Here is a 15,967-nt window from a genome sequence, read left to right as displayed (position 1 = left end):
GCCTCATCAATGCATGTGGGCTCAACAACCTGCACAACCTTTGCCATATATGCATAGTGATGTGCCACATAACCATCATAAGTAAACCTCTGCACAGGGTTCTTCACTCTACCAGATCTTCGCAGCTTTTCATTCATGGCTTCCATAGCCTTCTTTACACCAGGTGTTCTCATAGCTGGGATCCCAATCTCCTCATCAAGGCTCATATCTGAGCCACTAGACTCTCCATCAACATGAGAACGCCCTGCTGAAATGTCAGGCATACCAAGGGGCTCAACCACTTTCTCTTTTCCTTTACGTGATGTACTAATCACATTTGCAGGACTGGTATTATGACGCAGCCTGCCACTCCATGGTCTATCAATAGACCCACTAGATGAGGACTCTCCTGGTCCACTCAAAGACTGTGATTGCTGACCTGCATTCTGTGCAACCACACTTCCACTCACATCAGCCCCAACAGCTTCTTTTTCAGCAGCATACCAGCTGCTCATCTCATCAAAGACAACATCCCTGCTTACCCTCAACTCACGTGTAGCAGGGTTATAACACCTGTATCCCTTTTGCTCAAGGGAATATCCAATAAACACACATTTTTCAGCTTTTGGATCTAGCTTAGTTCTCAGCTCATCTGGCACATGCACATATGCAATGCATCCAAAGACTTTCAGCAGATGAGACAAATCTGGTTTTCTGCCAGTAAACCTCTCCTCTGGAGTTACATCATGTATGGCTACAGTTGGAGTCCTGTTCATGATGTATACTGCTGTAGAAACAGCCTCAGCCCAATAGCAATGCGGCATATTCTTCTCTTCCATCAATGCTCGTGCAATCTCAGCAATGTGCCTGTTTTTCCGCTCAGCAACTCCATTTTGCTGCGGAGTGTATCTGCATGTAAACTGTCTCCGAATACCATTCTTCTTCAAGAATTCAGAGAACTCATTGGAGAAGTACTCTCCCCCTCCATCTGACCTTAGGCACTTTACATATTTCCCTGTTTGCTTTTCAACCAAAACTCTGAAATTCTAAAAGTGAGTGAACACCTCACTCTTCTCCTTCATGAAATATATCCACACTTTCCTTGTGTGGTCATCAATGAAAGTGACATAGTACCTGCAGCCTCCCATAGACACGGTCTTTGTAGGACCCCATACATCTGAATGCACAACATCCAGTGCATTTCTGCTCACATATCTGTTACGTGGAAACACATGCTTTGTTTGCTTCCCAAATTGGCATGCTTCACAGATTTTATGCATACCTTCCACTTTAAATTTTGGCAGCCCTGTCACAATTCCTTTTGTCTGCATAGACTTCAATCTCTGCACATTCACATGTCCAATTCTTTTATGCCATATGTCTGTGTCTGCAACAATTCCTGAACCATTTGCAAACATCGCAGCACTCATCTCAGGCAAGTCTACATCCAACGTAAACATTCTGCCCACTCTGTTGCCTTTTGCAACCAACCTGCACTTGTCTTTAAAATCTTCAACATAACATCCATCAGGGTTAAACTGAACCTGCAAACCCTGCTCAATCATCTGGCCAACTGAAACCAGATTCTTTGTTATGTTCGGTACATGAAGTACATCTGCAAGGTACTTCACTTTGCCCTCTTGCATAGACAATGGCACATCTCCAACGTGGGCAATTGGATGAGTAGTGTCATCCCCTGTTTCCACAAAACCTGGTCTTTTCGGGTTTTTCATCTCCTTGAACCACTCCCCATGACTTGTCATGTGGTTCGAAGCGCCTGAATCCACATACCATACATTATCTTTTTGTGCTGCATCAACATTTTCAGACATGGCATTCACATGCTACATAACAAACAACCTTTCATTATCCTCATTATTTCTGCTGAGGATGCATAGTTGTTTTGCTGCACTTTCCCATTTTGCATGTCAGCCTGCTTCTTATAACATTCTGACTGCACATGTCTAGGCTTACCACAATAATAGCATTCACGTGCATCATTATATTGCCTTTGCCAATTTCCATGGCCTCTTTGACTCCCCCTGCCTCTGAATTTGCCTCTTCCACCTGCATGTTGTTGTTGTTGTTGATTCTGGGACTATTGTTGTTGCTGTTGCTGCTGGCCATAATTTTGATTACCTGTTCGGCCACCTCCTTGACCGCGTCCACGGCCTCCTCTACCTCGTTCTCTTCCTGAACTCGTGTAGAAAGCCTGTTGCTCTGAACTGTTTTTACTTTGTGAAGACTATTGGTCTTCACCCAAGTTCTTCTCTTCTCGATAATCAGCATAGACACCAAATCTGTAAAGTTGGGAATGTTTTCCCGAGTCTGAATAGACGTCTTGAACGCCTTGTATTATGGCCCGAGACCACGTAAACAGACTTCCACCTTGTCATCATCATCTACTGACACACCAATAGATGCAAGGGATTCCACAATACCCTTTATCTTCAGCGCATAGTCATTCACAGACATGCTCTTTTTCTCCACAGTATGAAGTTCATTCTTCAACTGTATCTTACGTGCCTTGGTATTTGTTTCATAGAGCTTTACCAAGGTGTCCCACGCCTCCTTGGGGGACTTGGCATTTTGAATGTGCCCAATCATGGTGTCCTGTATACTAATGGATAGCCAATACATAACCTTCCTAGCTCCTTGGTTCCAGTTTTTAAACTCTTTCACATCTGCAGCAGTAGGATTTATGTCCGGTATCTCCGGTGCCTCTTCATGTTCACCTTCTATGTAGTCCCAATAGCCTTTTCCCATCAGGAAATTACTCAACCTGAATCTCCAAGCATGGAAGTTATTCTTATCCAGCTTCTCAGCCACAATCTGTGTTATGCCATCATTAGACATCTTGCCAAACACACAATTTTACCAAAAACTGCACTCTGGTTTTTCCTGCACAACTGCTGTATTTTCTGCACAGCGGTACTGTAGTCCACTCAAATGTCACAACCAGTGACCTCAATGTGCATACACACACCCAATGGCAACTGTAGACCTCTTTGCAGCACCCACAGTGTCTGCACAGTCGATCTGTCCTCCTGCAGTTCTTAAAACAGAGTTCTGCAGAGAATCGATGACTTACCCGCAGTGCTCGAAATCGCCTGCTTTCTGAAAAACGGAGGTCCAGACGCGCCCGAAACGCATTTTCGACCCGGAAATTTGTAGTCCGAAGGACTGTATAGTTGCCCTGTAGCTTTACTCCTGCGAAGAAAGCTCCTCAATCAGAGACCGTTTGCCGGTGCCTCCCGTAGAGCTCCCGACAAGGGTGTAGTCACCAACACAAATAGGGAAGAGTAGTTGCAGCTCTTACCCTCGTACCGCTTCCTGTGGTTCTCTTGCTTGCAGCTCAGCCCTTAGCACGAACCAGGCTCTGATACCATGAAAAGATGCAGGGGAGAAGAGAGCTTGAGCTCTTGCAAGCACACACACACACTCACAAAACCCTAATAGAGAACACACAAGGTGAGAGGCTGAAAATCTTCTTCTTCACTACTCAACACTCAACACACCATATACAAGAATAAGAGTACACACAATATGAAAGGTACTCAACCAATACATACACGGGTTCTCTATAGTGTGAACCTGACTAAATGAGCTGGCGCTATAACTATGCCAGTCTCTAGAATGGCTGTCACACAGCCTGTCATCCCACTGGCCGCATATCACCCAAGATCTCACCAACCATGCCAGTGGTGTAAGTGTGGGGCCTATCCCCCAGGCGGGTCATCAGTGTCCACCGCCTCACTAGATGAGCTCGATATCTTAACACATGGCACTAAGAAGGGTATGGCCGTACGCCTCTCAGAAACCAGACCAGAGTGAAAATTTTGCCTCTTCTCCTCCTCAAATTTTTCATGATACTTCCTGGCTTTTTTTTTTGAGTTTTTGTTTTTGTAGGAGACTAGAGCTAGTGTCTAGCTACCCAATGGTGCCTAGAATGCCTAAGAAAACCTAATTAATTGAGATTAATTAGAGGATTAAGTTAATTATGTAAAACTTAACAAATGTTGAACAAAACCCAAAAATTGCATGAATCTCAAGAGCAAAGATCAAGCACCTACTTGTGTATCCCACATCTGATAAAGACTTCAATGCTCCTATGCTCCATTGATCTCCATTGCTCCATGGTAAGAGTAAACAAAATAAACAAACAAGCAAACAAACACATACAACATGTAACAACTGGTGGATTTTCACTCCAACTGGGCAATGTGATGGCTCTAGAAAGTGAAATATATGTAGGACCCTAAGATGAATGCTCATCCGTGAAGCGCCAAAGATGTTAACTAAAACATACTACCTTACACAAGAGAGGGAGATAAGAAGAGAATGAAGCCATGCAAGGGTCGATTTGGAGACTTGCATTTAGCCAACCCTAATGTGGGTTAACTCACCAATGTGAGGCTGCTAGGGGATCACTCCACCACCACTTGTGTCACCCAACTGGAGATCCACAAGCTAGGTAATGAGCAAGGAAGATGAGAAAGGAAGAAGAGAGCTATGGAGAGCTCTACCTCTTCTCAATGCCAATGTGCATGTAAGAGGAATCTTGAGAGGAAGACAAGAGAAGCGAGAGGAGAACAGAAGCTAGACTAACACCATCCACTCCATGCATACACAACAATCAAGCAAGCAAGCATTCACAAACACAAACATGCAACCATAAGCACAAAAGAGTGAGTGTGTGAGAGAGAGAGAGAGAGAGAAAGACTCAATTGAGACAAATTGGATTGTCCCTTTTCATATTCCATAAAATCATTTATATACATGAGCTCACTTTTTACAATGGCTGGTTGCCCGCCCATTTACAATTTTGGGGGCCCAAAATTGGGTTTCTAGCTCTATGTACATCTAGCTCACCTACAACCAGCATTACACAAGCTATAAGCTCGATCATCCCATATATCTTTTATCAATAAGCGCTTAGCGCGGTTACAAAATGGTAGATTACAAGAAGCATAACCACGCTTGAAAAATGATGCTAACCAGAGTGGTTAACAGAGAGATTGAGTGAGAGGAGGGTCGAGAGCTTCCTTTGGAGTGTGGCAGGTAGAGTGGCGCTTTGGAGTGTGGCTACATGGCAACATCGTCTCCTACGAGAATCTGAGCACAAGTATTAACGAGGTGAGTGACACACCTTGCCTATGAAATTGCGAGCTAGGTCATGGCATATTGGCAAAGCCCCACGATATTGGTTTGTTTCTATAATCTTTCTATGGTGCAAGGACTTTCCATGCTACATTTATGATACCACAAGAACATCATGATATTATGAAGGTGTTCTTCAATTTAAAATAAATACCGAGGAAATCTTGAAGGTTAATGATTTTGGTGAGTAGATTGGTATCTTACAGGGGATCCAAAAACTTTTAAGTACATGTTTGGTGTATCAAATGTAACTAATACAAATTGCCTTGCTTATATTGTATGAGATTGAGAAAGAAAAGCAAGGATGGAAAGAAATATTGGATTACAAAGATAGCTAGAGATGGTGCCACAATCTATGACCAACTTGGGGATCATGTGGACAAAAAATAGTGTCGATGAAATCAAAGTGGGATCCTATTCTAGACATATCCTTGACTAGAGTCCATTTTTAGATTTTTCATGCCACATCATTAATTATAGAGAAATTGCTATATGATTTTATGTGTTTCACTTACAAGATCCAAACTCCTAATGCTCAAGCCACTTGTAAGAAAGTGGAACAAGTTTTATTTGAGATTGGACTACATTAGTGGAAATTAAGAAGGATGAGGAAAACCCAAGTGCAAGTGGGAACTTACCATGTAAACCATGGTTTGGAGGAGCAAAGGCAAGGAAATTTCTTTCTAGAATGTAGATGATAAATCGTTAGTGGGCAACAACTAGAGAAGTGCAATACATGGAAGAAGTTGTATATGGTTGTTCTTGATCGGATTAATGGAGGAAGGACATAGATAGAAAATGTAAATATGTAGATTGCATTTGACAAATTAGCTCACGTCTACAAAAGATGACATTCACATCAGACAATGTAAGAGAATTTAACTTAGTGATTACTACATTTTATAATTTAATGATAAGTAGCATCACACATTACATGGTAGGAGTCATTCTAATTTTAGTATTGTACATGTTTACATGTTATTTAGTGTTTTAATTATGTATATGTTGATGCAACGCATCTTGGAGGCTCATAGTCCTTGCTTTACAAATGAGGGAAGTTTGGAAATATGGTTTACACAAGGCATGTAGCGATTTCATTATCAAGCTTGATGTGGTTTTCAAAAGGCAACGGCTCATAGTCCTTGCTTTACAAATGAGGGAAGTTTGGAAATATGGTTTACACAAGGTATGTAGTGATTTCATTATCAAGCTCGATGTGGTTTTCAAAAGGCAACGGCTCATGGAGGTGGAATACATGATGCTCATCCCATGAGACAGTTGGTCAAGTGTTGATATGGAAGGATAAAGGTGAGATATGAGGAGGAGAAGATGTTGAAGTCTACACCCAATGAGTCGGAAGAAGCAGTCTACAAAGCAAGATGTCTTGTCAGCTTGCTATGAGAACTTGGTAGTTGAAGATTTAGCAGTAAATGTGAATAGAGAGAACAATTTGATAATGTTAATGTTTAATTATTATAAAGATAATGATATTAATGTTTAATTATTTTAAAGATAATGATGTTAATACTTTGCTAAGGCAATGCACAGATCAATCCAATGATGTTAAAGTTAATGTTCTTGTATATAAGTATGAGTATGCTACTTTATTTTTTGTTGAATTCTTTTTGCACTTTACTATTCATACACATATAAGTGAGAATAAAGTTTGAGGGATAAATCTATCTCACTTCACTTCCCTTTGCTTCACTCTTTTCTTATGAGTCCTAGGAAAGTATGGTATGTTCAAACAAGTGTGCTCGTAAAAACCCTAATCTTCCTAATGAAATTGATATTAAATGTACTCCCTCAACAATGAGACTTCGAAATTGTACTACCACCTTCTCCACCTCCAAGATCTTCACCTTCTCTAGCTCAAAAGGGCCTCATAATATTCCAATAAAATTGATATTGAATGTACTTAATCTGACAATGATACTTTGACAATTGTAATGCTCCTTCACCTCCTCCACCTCCAAGACCTCCACCTCCACCTCAAAAGGGCCTCCTAATCTCCCTAGCAAAATTGACAATTGTAATGCTCCTTCACCTCCTTCACCTCCTCCACCTCCAAGACCTCCACCTCCACCTCCAAGACCTCCACCTCCTCCACCTCAAAAGGGCCTCCTAATCTCCCTAGCAAAATTGATATTGAATTCACTCAATCTGACAATGGTACTACTCCTCCATCTCCTCCACCTCTAAGAGCTCCACCTTTTCTAGCTCAAAAGGGTCCTCAATGACCTCCTCACACAAAGTGAAGATGGAGACTATGGGCATCGTTGCTCTTTGAAAGACAATGAAGTACCAGAAGTCTATAGAGTTGATTATACCAATGGCACCTTTTTCATAAGGAGGTAATATCATATCTATAGAGGTTATCCACCACGAGTAGATTATTTGCATATTATCACTCGAACTCCATCAATTATGTTGATTATTGGTTGGCTGAAGCAATGATGGTGGCTATCCAATTAGTAATTAAGGATTATCAAGTCAAGTTATTACATGATGGCTAATTGGCAACCAGCATTGTATCACCAATTGGCAGGAGCCAACTATGCCAATTTGGTGGATTTATAGCATGATGGCCAACTGGCAATGGCATGTCAACTGTATCACAATCAAGGATAAGGATTTATGTCTCGCTCACAGGATGCGTAATAATAGTGATGCCTTTAATCTCAACTGACGGGATGAGAGGACTTGTAGCATTGCAACCAAAAATATTTAAAAAAGGGCCGTATTTTAATCACTTGTATCAATGGATTTGGATTAAGCTTTAGACCAATAAAAATGCGACATTCAACCATAAATATGACATTTATCTACTTTTCACTAACTTCACTAGTTTTGGCTATTTGAGGGGAGTTATCACTATGTAATGTAATCTAGCGCAATTATTTATGGGGGTTTCAACTTTAAAACCTGCTCCCATGTACCAAATATCAGTCCTCAAGAAAATAAAATTTTGAAAATTAGGTTCCACCCAAAATTAGGTTCCACCCAAAATTAGGTTCCACCCAAAATGAGTCGTACATTTGAGTAAATGCAGTTTAAATTCCCTAGTCTGTTGTAGTTGCATCTCTTTCTAATTGTCTTTCTCCATCATCCTCTCCTCTATTCATCATCAAATATTGTTGAGACAACAGTCTAACTCGAGGCATACTCCTAATTCCATTTCATCATGCATTCTTCACAATGTTAACGATAATGAGGGTGTGTGAAAAGGCATAAACTTCAAGCTAAACAACTAGGTAACTATGAAACCATCATGCAAAGGTCCTCATAGGATAAAAAGGCAAAGAAGAGGCTTACTACTATACCATTCAAGGGGGCATATCTTGGAATTAAAGATAGCAAAAGATGGGTGGAAGGTAAAGATGTGACATGTGTACACAATAGGAGACATGCACATGCATCCTTCTACTCCAGCATTTGCATTGCAAGCTCCTTGTAAGATGTTTTTTGTGATTGAATTTATGTTCTTTATGATTCTATGGTTTATTTTCACATGTGTTTTATGAGTGATAGATGTTTATTCATCAACAAGAATTGAGTGGTAACTTATGGAGTCATTCATTGGGACGTTCAAAGCTATGCATGCTGATCTTGGGAAAGCATTATTTTTCGATCAACCATCTTCTTTTTTCATTAACAAGAAGAAATTTTTGTACGAAGTATATGGTCCTTGCAAGACAAGAAGCTCATAAAACATTAAAGAGTTTGCCTATACCAAGCCTAAATTCTTTAAATTGAGACTTTCTAGACAAAGGTACTCTATTAGCATTTAAATCCAAGATTGTCTTAGGTATTCAAAAGTTTATGAAAGCAAGAAGGGTTTCTAAGAGGATTAAGCTATCATGATTTATACCTCTTCATGTATTTGTGGCATGTTTTTGAGAAGAAAGCAAGAAGAGGTCAAAAGCAATGTGGCTATCTAGACATATATCTGAGACTATGCACTTGGAGTGGAATGGAAAATGACTCAAGTCATCCATAGGGGTGATTTTATAAAGTGTAATGCTTGCATTAATTTTGTGGCATACAAAAGTGTAATGCTTGCATTAATTTTGTGGTGATGGCATACAATATCTCTCGATAAACCTTGTACTATAGACGATGGTAAAAGAGTAGAGGTACTTGGTTGCCATTGGATTTTAGAGGAAAAAATTGTGCAGTATGACCTAAAGATGAACTTGAGTGATGATGACATTAAAGTTATCCCTGTGGTGGTGAATGCAAAATGGACATTGAGCGATGTGCACGAGTCCTTAGAATTTCTATTAGATGGCGTACCATCAAACTTTAAATTTAAGGTAGATGGTATTACTATGGGAAGAAGTTCCAAAAATACTTTCAATTGTATGAAATGTCTGTCCTTTGTAATCTCGAAGTTTAGTTCTGAATACAAGATAAATTTGCACCCATTTATCTTGTCTTGTGATTTTATTTTGTAAAATGGTTATTCAACATTATTAATGATATTTAAAACAAGATGACCAATGCTAAACAAGAAACTAAACTCAATATCAGATATTAATCTCATATATATATTTATTATGATGGTATCTATACAAGTTGGTTAGATACAAAGAGTGAGAATAAAAATCATTTCTATTCCTTAGGCTCTTGCTTTGGCTCGTAGGTGTCTATGGAATCTTTGGTCTCCTTGGATTCCTTGGTTGGGTGGGACTCCGATGTGGTTGTTTCTTCTTAGGCTTAGACCCCTTTGTCTTGGAATCCTTACTGGACTCCTTAGTCTCCTTTGGCTTGGTCTCTTTTTCCGTAGTCTTCTCCTTAGGTTGTTTCTATTTTTGAGAAGGCTTTCCCTTCTTTTATGTGTCTACTATTTTCTTCTTTGAGGATGCCCCAAATCTCAATGGAGACACTATGGGCAATCCTTTCTTTTTCAATGTCTTCTTTTTCTTCTTAGGTGGGGTTGCTCATGGTTGTGAGTCCAACTGCCTCCCTTTAGATGACATGTGGATCATGTATTTTGACAATGTATGGCCAACTGCCATAAGTGCATGTATAAAAATATTATTGAGCCTAAACATCTGATCACATGATGCAAAGTATACTACAAAATAAGATTTTCATTACATGATAATTTACATGAAACATATTACATAATATAACCAAGAGGCTATGTCCTACATCTCTTGCTGCTTGGCCACCACCAGAAGATAGAGGAGGGGCTTTGATAGTTGGTATCAAAATTCTCTCCCTCTAAAGATCCCTTTGGATGACATGTGGATCATGTATCCCAACAATGTGTGGCCAAATACCTCCCTTTGGATGACATGTGGATCATGTATCTTGGAAATGTGTGGCGAACTACCCCATAAGTGCCTATACTGCAACCCCCCACTCGGCTCTGAGAAGTTTGAGATAAGCTTGGAGCATCACCGCACTAGCATAACCTCCTCCAAGCTAGTGCAAGAAGGTCATGCTAATTTACATACCAAATATAAATATTATTGAGCCCAAACATGTGAGCACATAAACTATGAAATAATATTTTCATTACATGATATATAAAACGTATTTCATGAACTAAGTTACATGGTAATTTACATGAAACATGTTTCTTAATACAACCAAGAGGCTATGTCCTACACCTCTTGCTACTTGGCTTGCTAAAAGATGGAGGGGATTTGATAGCTAATATCCAAATTGCCTCCCCTTGATGCTGACATGTGGATCATGTATCCTGGCAAAATAAGGCCAACTTCCACAAGTGCCTGAAGTGCACCCCGTTGCTACTTTGAGAAGAGAAACATAAGCTTGAAGTGTTGCACTAGCACAAACTTCTCAAAGCTAGACATTGTGGGGACCTTTACTAGTGCCTTCATCTTCAAAAAACTATTGGAGCTAGTAGAGGAGCATATGCTTTGTGGAATACGATGATGTCGTTCATCATCCAATTGCCTATATACTCCTTTATAAGTTCTGAATATTGAACTCTTCTTTGACCTCTTGATCTACCGATTTGCCTAGATGAGAATTCATCAAGGCACATGACAAATATGGCATGGAGTTCTTTTCCAGAATCAAATCAAACTTAATGTGCACGCCCCCTTGGTCTTGTAGAGGACACAATTTCTAATCAGGGCCTTGCAGGCAGCCCAATCGAAGGCTTACATGTAGGTCCTTGCATGTGCAGGGCCTTGATCATGCCCAATTTTGTTTGTGGCCTCTATAGGCCTCAAGGGGACCACACATAAATTTTTGTTTGATTCTATAAAGAAAACATTAAATTAAACATTACTCATATTTTACTTGCTCAGCCTAGTTGTGCTTCTTCTCCAATAACCCCTTGAGGTTGTTGCCTAGAATAGGTCACCACCAATAATATTTGGTACTCTAGTTAAGGCCCAAATAGCTCCTCTTATTACAACCTCTCAAACTTTGCATTCGAGATGTCATAGTTGGGAACATCTTTTTTAATTAATGCTTGGATGATTGTAAAGATGTCATTGAACCCGATGCCATCGTTTTTAACAACTAGATTTCATTAAGAGAAGGTGGAGCATCTTGTGTTTCAACAATGAAATAAACACTTGCATCTCGAACAAGCATGTAATATGAATTTTCCTCCCGAATGTCTAAGATCTTCAAGAAAGTACTCCTCACCCTCTGTGATGATGGAAGTTAGGATGCAAGTGGTGGGTATGAGACTGAATGCTTGTAAGTGCTAGTCAAGAACTTTGCTTAGCATTTTCTTGACTGTCTAAAGCCGATTCTACTAGCTTGTAAACTTCCTTATGGCTACCATTGCTCTTCATGGGTGGAGAAGAGAAAGTCCACAAGGACCCGCCTAGATGTAGAGTTAGAGATGAAGAAGGTAATTTCATCACATCCCGTGAGCAAAACTCAGCCCACAAGGGACCCACCTAGACGTAGAGTTTGGGATAGATAAGATAATTTCATCACATCTCAAGCAAAAACAGCCATAGGGAACTCTCTCTAGTTCTTTCGAATTGGGCAACTCTCTCTCTTTCTCTCTCTCTCTCTCTCTCTCTCTCTCTTTGTGACACACTCTCTCTTTAACTCTCTCCTTTTCATTCTCTCTAACTCTCTCTCTCTCTCTCAATGTCTCTCTCTCTCTCTCTCTCTCTCTCTCTCTCTCTCTTTGTGACACTCACTCTCTCTTTAACTCTCTCCTTTTCATTCTCTCTCTCTCTTTCTCTCTCTCTCTCTCTCTCTCTCTCTCTCTCTCTCTCTCTCTCTCTCTCTCTCTCTCACACACACACACACACACGCAGTCTTTGACTCTCCCTATTTATCTCAAATTGGCCAACTCTCTCTCTCTCTCCTTTAAATCTCTCTTACTCTCTTACTCGCTCTATTCTCTTGAACTAGCCAACTCTCTCTCTCTCTCTCTCTCTCTCTCTCTCTCTAACTCTCTCAAGCTCTCTCTCTCTCTCTCTCTCTCTCTCTCTCTCTCTCTCAAGCTCTCTTTCTCTCTCTTACTCGCTTGAACTAGACAATTATATCTCTAAATTTCTCTCTCTCTCTCTCTCTCTCTCTCTCTCTCTCTCTCTCTCTCTCTCTCTCTCTCTCTCTATCTCTCTTACTCTATCTCTCTCTATTCTCTCGAGCTGGCTAACTCTCTCTCTAACATATTCTCTCTCTAATTCACTCTATTTACCTTTCTCTAACTCTCTCTCTCTCTACCTCACTCTCACTCACTCACTCACTCTCTCTTTCTACCTCACACACACACACTCTCTCTCTCTAACTCGCTCAATCTCTCTTACTTTCTCTAACTCTCTCCTTCTGTCTCTCTAATAGTCACTCTCTTTCTCTCTCTAAATCTCTCTCTCTCTCTCTCTCATCTCTCTAACTGTCTTTGTTTCTCTCGAATTGGCCGCTCTCCCCCTAACTCTCTCTAACACACATACTCTTTCTCTCTCTAGCACACTCTCACTCTCACTCTCACTCATTCTCTTTGATTGTCTCTAACTCTCTCTCTCTCTCTCTCTCTCTCTCTCTCTCTCTCTCTCTCTCCTCACTCTCCTTCTCTCTTTTTTTTTCGTAAATAGAAGATATATTACCAAAAATTACTTTACAAATGGCCACATGGCCGCCAGGTGATGTAATACCTTTCCCTCACTAATTACTCCGAACCACAGGTGTATCTCAGAGTACCCTTATCCAATATATAGCCCTGTCATTCTCCACTAAATGAGTTGACTGCAAGGAAGAAACTTGTCGCAATAGTAGCCCTTTTATACGACCTATGTGAGCTGTAATACCAACTTTTGCATCAAATATAAAGGCATTCCTAGTTAACTAGATATGCCACAAACCTGTCCACCTGAAAAAATGAAAGAAAACTGAATGTTCTGGGTTATCCGGCCCATTTAGAATCTTGCCAAAAATCCAGTCTTTAACCTTTACGGGCCTATCTGTCAATGAAATCCATACGCGAGAAAGGAAATCCCAAACCTTCTTTGCCACCAGACATGAAATGAAAAGATGCGGGCATGTTTCCAAGCATGTAGTACAAAACACACAATTACTAGAAGCAATTCGCCGCTTTCGCAATTGGTCCCCCAATGGTAGGCCTCCAACTAGCATGCTCCATAGGAAAACCTTCCCTTGATATGGAATCTTAGACCACTAGCCCTGTAAGATTACTTCGTTCCATGAGGCCCTACTTTTACTGATGTTCCATACCCTATTAGCCTTCTCAGTGATCCAACACTTATCTTCCACCATCATATGGTACACTTGATTTGTTGTATGCTAGGACAATGTCCTGAGGCTTTCGAAGGTTGTTGATCCTCCAACTGAGGAATATCACCAAACGGTGTAAGTCCTGCCCTCACCTTCTCCCATAATTGTACATATCCACGTGGAACCCAAAAATATTGACGGATTTTTCTAAAAGACAATAAGTGGCCTCTATGTGGTGGGTGGCAACAAAGCATCCATAATTCTCACTAGTCCCAATCGAGCCATTTGATTGGATTTTGGCCGCTCAATAAGTTTGTTAGGCCACTCCAGAAGTCGTGAAGTAACCAACATCTTACCTGCCATAGAATTCAATTGCAACCACTGATTTGAAGGCTTCCATTTAGTGTGTGCCAATACCTCCTTCCATGAGATCATCAAATGAGAAAGGAGAGGTAAAGCCACCATGCGAACTTGTTGGGAACCATTCACTACATCCCACCATGTACCATCAATCCTACTATTACCATGCACAAGTGCGACCTCCTCTATGAGGGCCTTAGCCATTACCACCCATGGCCCTTGAGATACACACATATCTTACAATAAAGGCCATATCCTAGTGACCATATGTAATCTGATATCTAATAGGACTTCCCCTCCACTCCTCTTCAGAGTAGTAACATGTTCCCAAGAAATCCACGTCCATCCATTCCATCCAAAACCAAGCAAATTGCTCTCGGTACAGCTTATCAGAGCAGATTTCTGTATATTAATGTATTATCCTGAAGCAAGACCAAAAGTATCCCAAATAGCCATAGCCTTCTGAACATTATCTCGTTGAGTCTTTAGTCAAGATAAGATTGGATGTGTAACAATTGCAAAGAAGAGAGGGCTAAGTGGACATCCTTGCCTGACCAATCTCGTCAAAAGAATGAGCTTAGTCACCCCACCATTAATCATTAGCCTAGCCACTGCATGTTGGCTATAATAGTATAAATCAAAGAAGACATGCAAGGGCCAAATCCCATAGCCTATATAAGCTCTGAAAGAAAAGACCAACTAACGTGATCATAAGCCTTTTCAATATCCAGTTGAATCATAACCACCTCTTGCCTCAAAGCCCTTGCATAATCAATTTCAATTTATAGATTCAATATATTATGCAAAATATTTCGACCTTTGATAAATCCATATTGCCTTGGATGAATCAAACTATGAAGAAATCGCTACAACCTGTTGGCCAAGAACTTTGCATCTTATACATGGCTCCCATCAATGTGATTGGTCTCCATTGACATAGATTAACTGGGGATGGAAATTTGGGCAATAAATGTACAAGCCTAATCTTCCAACTCGCAGGCATGATACATGTATTCCACACCTCCTGAAAAATAGAAGTGAGGGGGACCTTCAACTCATTAACATACTTCATGAAAATCTCATTGGGGAGCCCATCCTTGAAACAAAGTGAAGCAAATAGAAAACACAGGTGCAGGCCCAAGTACAAGAGCTGTAAATGCTAGAAACTTATGTTTTGCTAAAAACTGAGCATAAGGGAAGATCGTAGGTGTTGTACAATGATAAGAAGAAAAAGCAGCCACTAATGACCTTTAGTGGATGCAAAATAATGATATGGAATGAGGGGAAAGGGGAAAAACCCTTATATACCCCTCAAGAAAGCTGGCCGACCAAGTGTAGCAGGCCGACAGCATCATAATAACATAAAAATGCTATAAAAACATAAAAAAACTCAAAAATGCCTAAATAAATATGCATATGCAGCGCCTCATAAATGGCCAGTACAAGCATGAAAATGATGATGTAGACCATTTGGAGATGATATATTCCAACACCTCCTCTTCAGCCCGCGAGAGGGTCGATCCAATACCAGCACATTGAAAAAAGAACTCCAAAAGTAGCCGAAGTTCGGTCCGGGGGATCCTTTGGTTGATCAATGTCCTATAAAGCATATCGGCCAAGCCAATTTGAGAGAAATAGAGAGAGTTAGAGAGACTTAAAGACACAAAGAGTTAAGAGACATAAGAGAGATAAGAGAGTTAGAGATGTAAGAGAGAGTTAGAGAGATAAGAGAGAATTAGAAGAGAGAGAGAGAGAGAGAGAGAGAGAGAGAGAGAGAGAGAGA

This window comes from Cibotium barometz, chromosome 4 (genome assembly GCF_041138505.1).
Source record: "Cibotium barometz isolate CiBa-2024 chromosome 4, ASM4113850v1, whole genome shotgun sequence".
Lineage (NCBI taxonomy): Eukaryota > Viridiplantae > Streptophyta > Polypodiopsida > Cyatheales > Cibotiaceae > Cibotium > Cibotium barometz.
Note: the sequence above shows the minus strand (reverse complement) of the source record.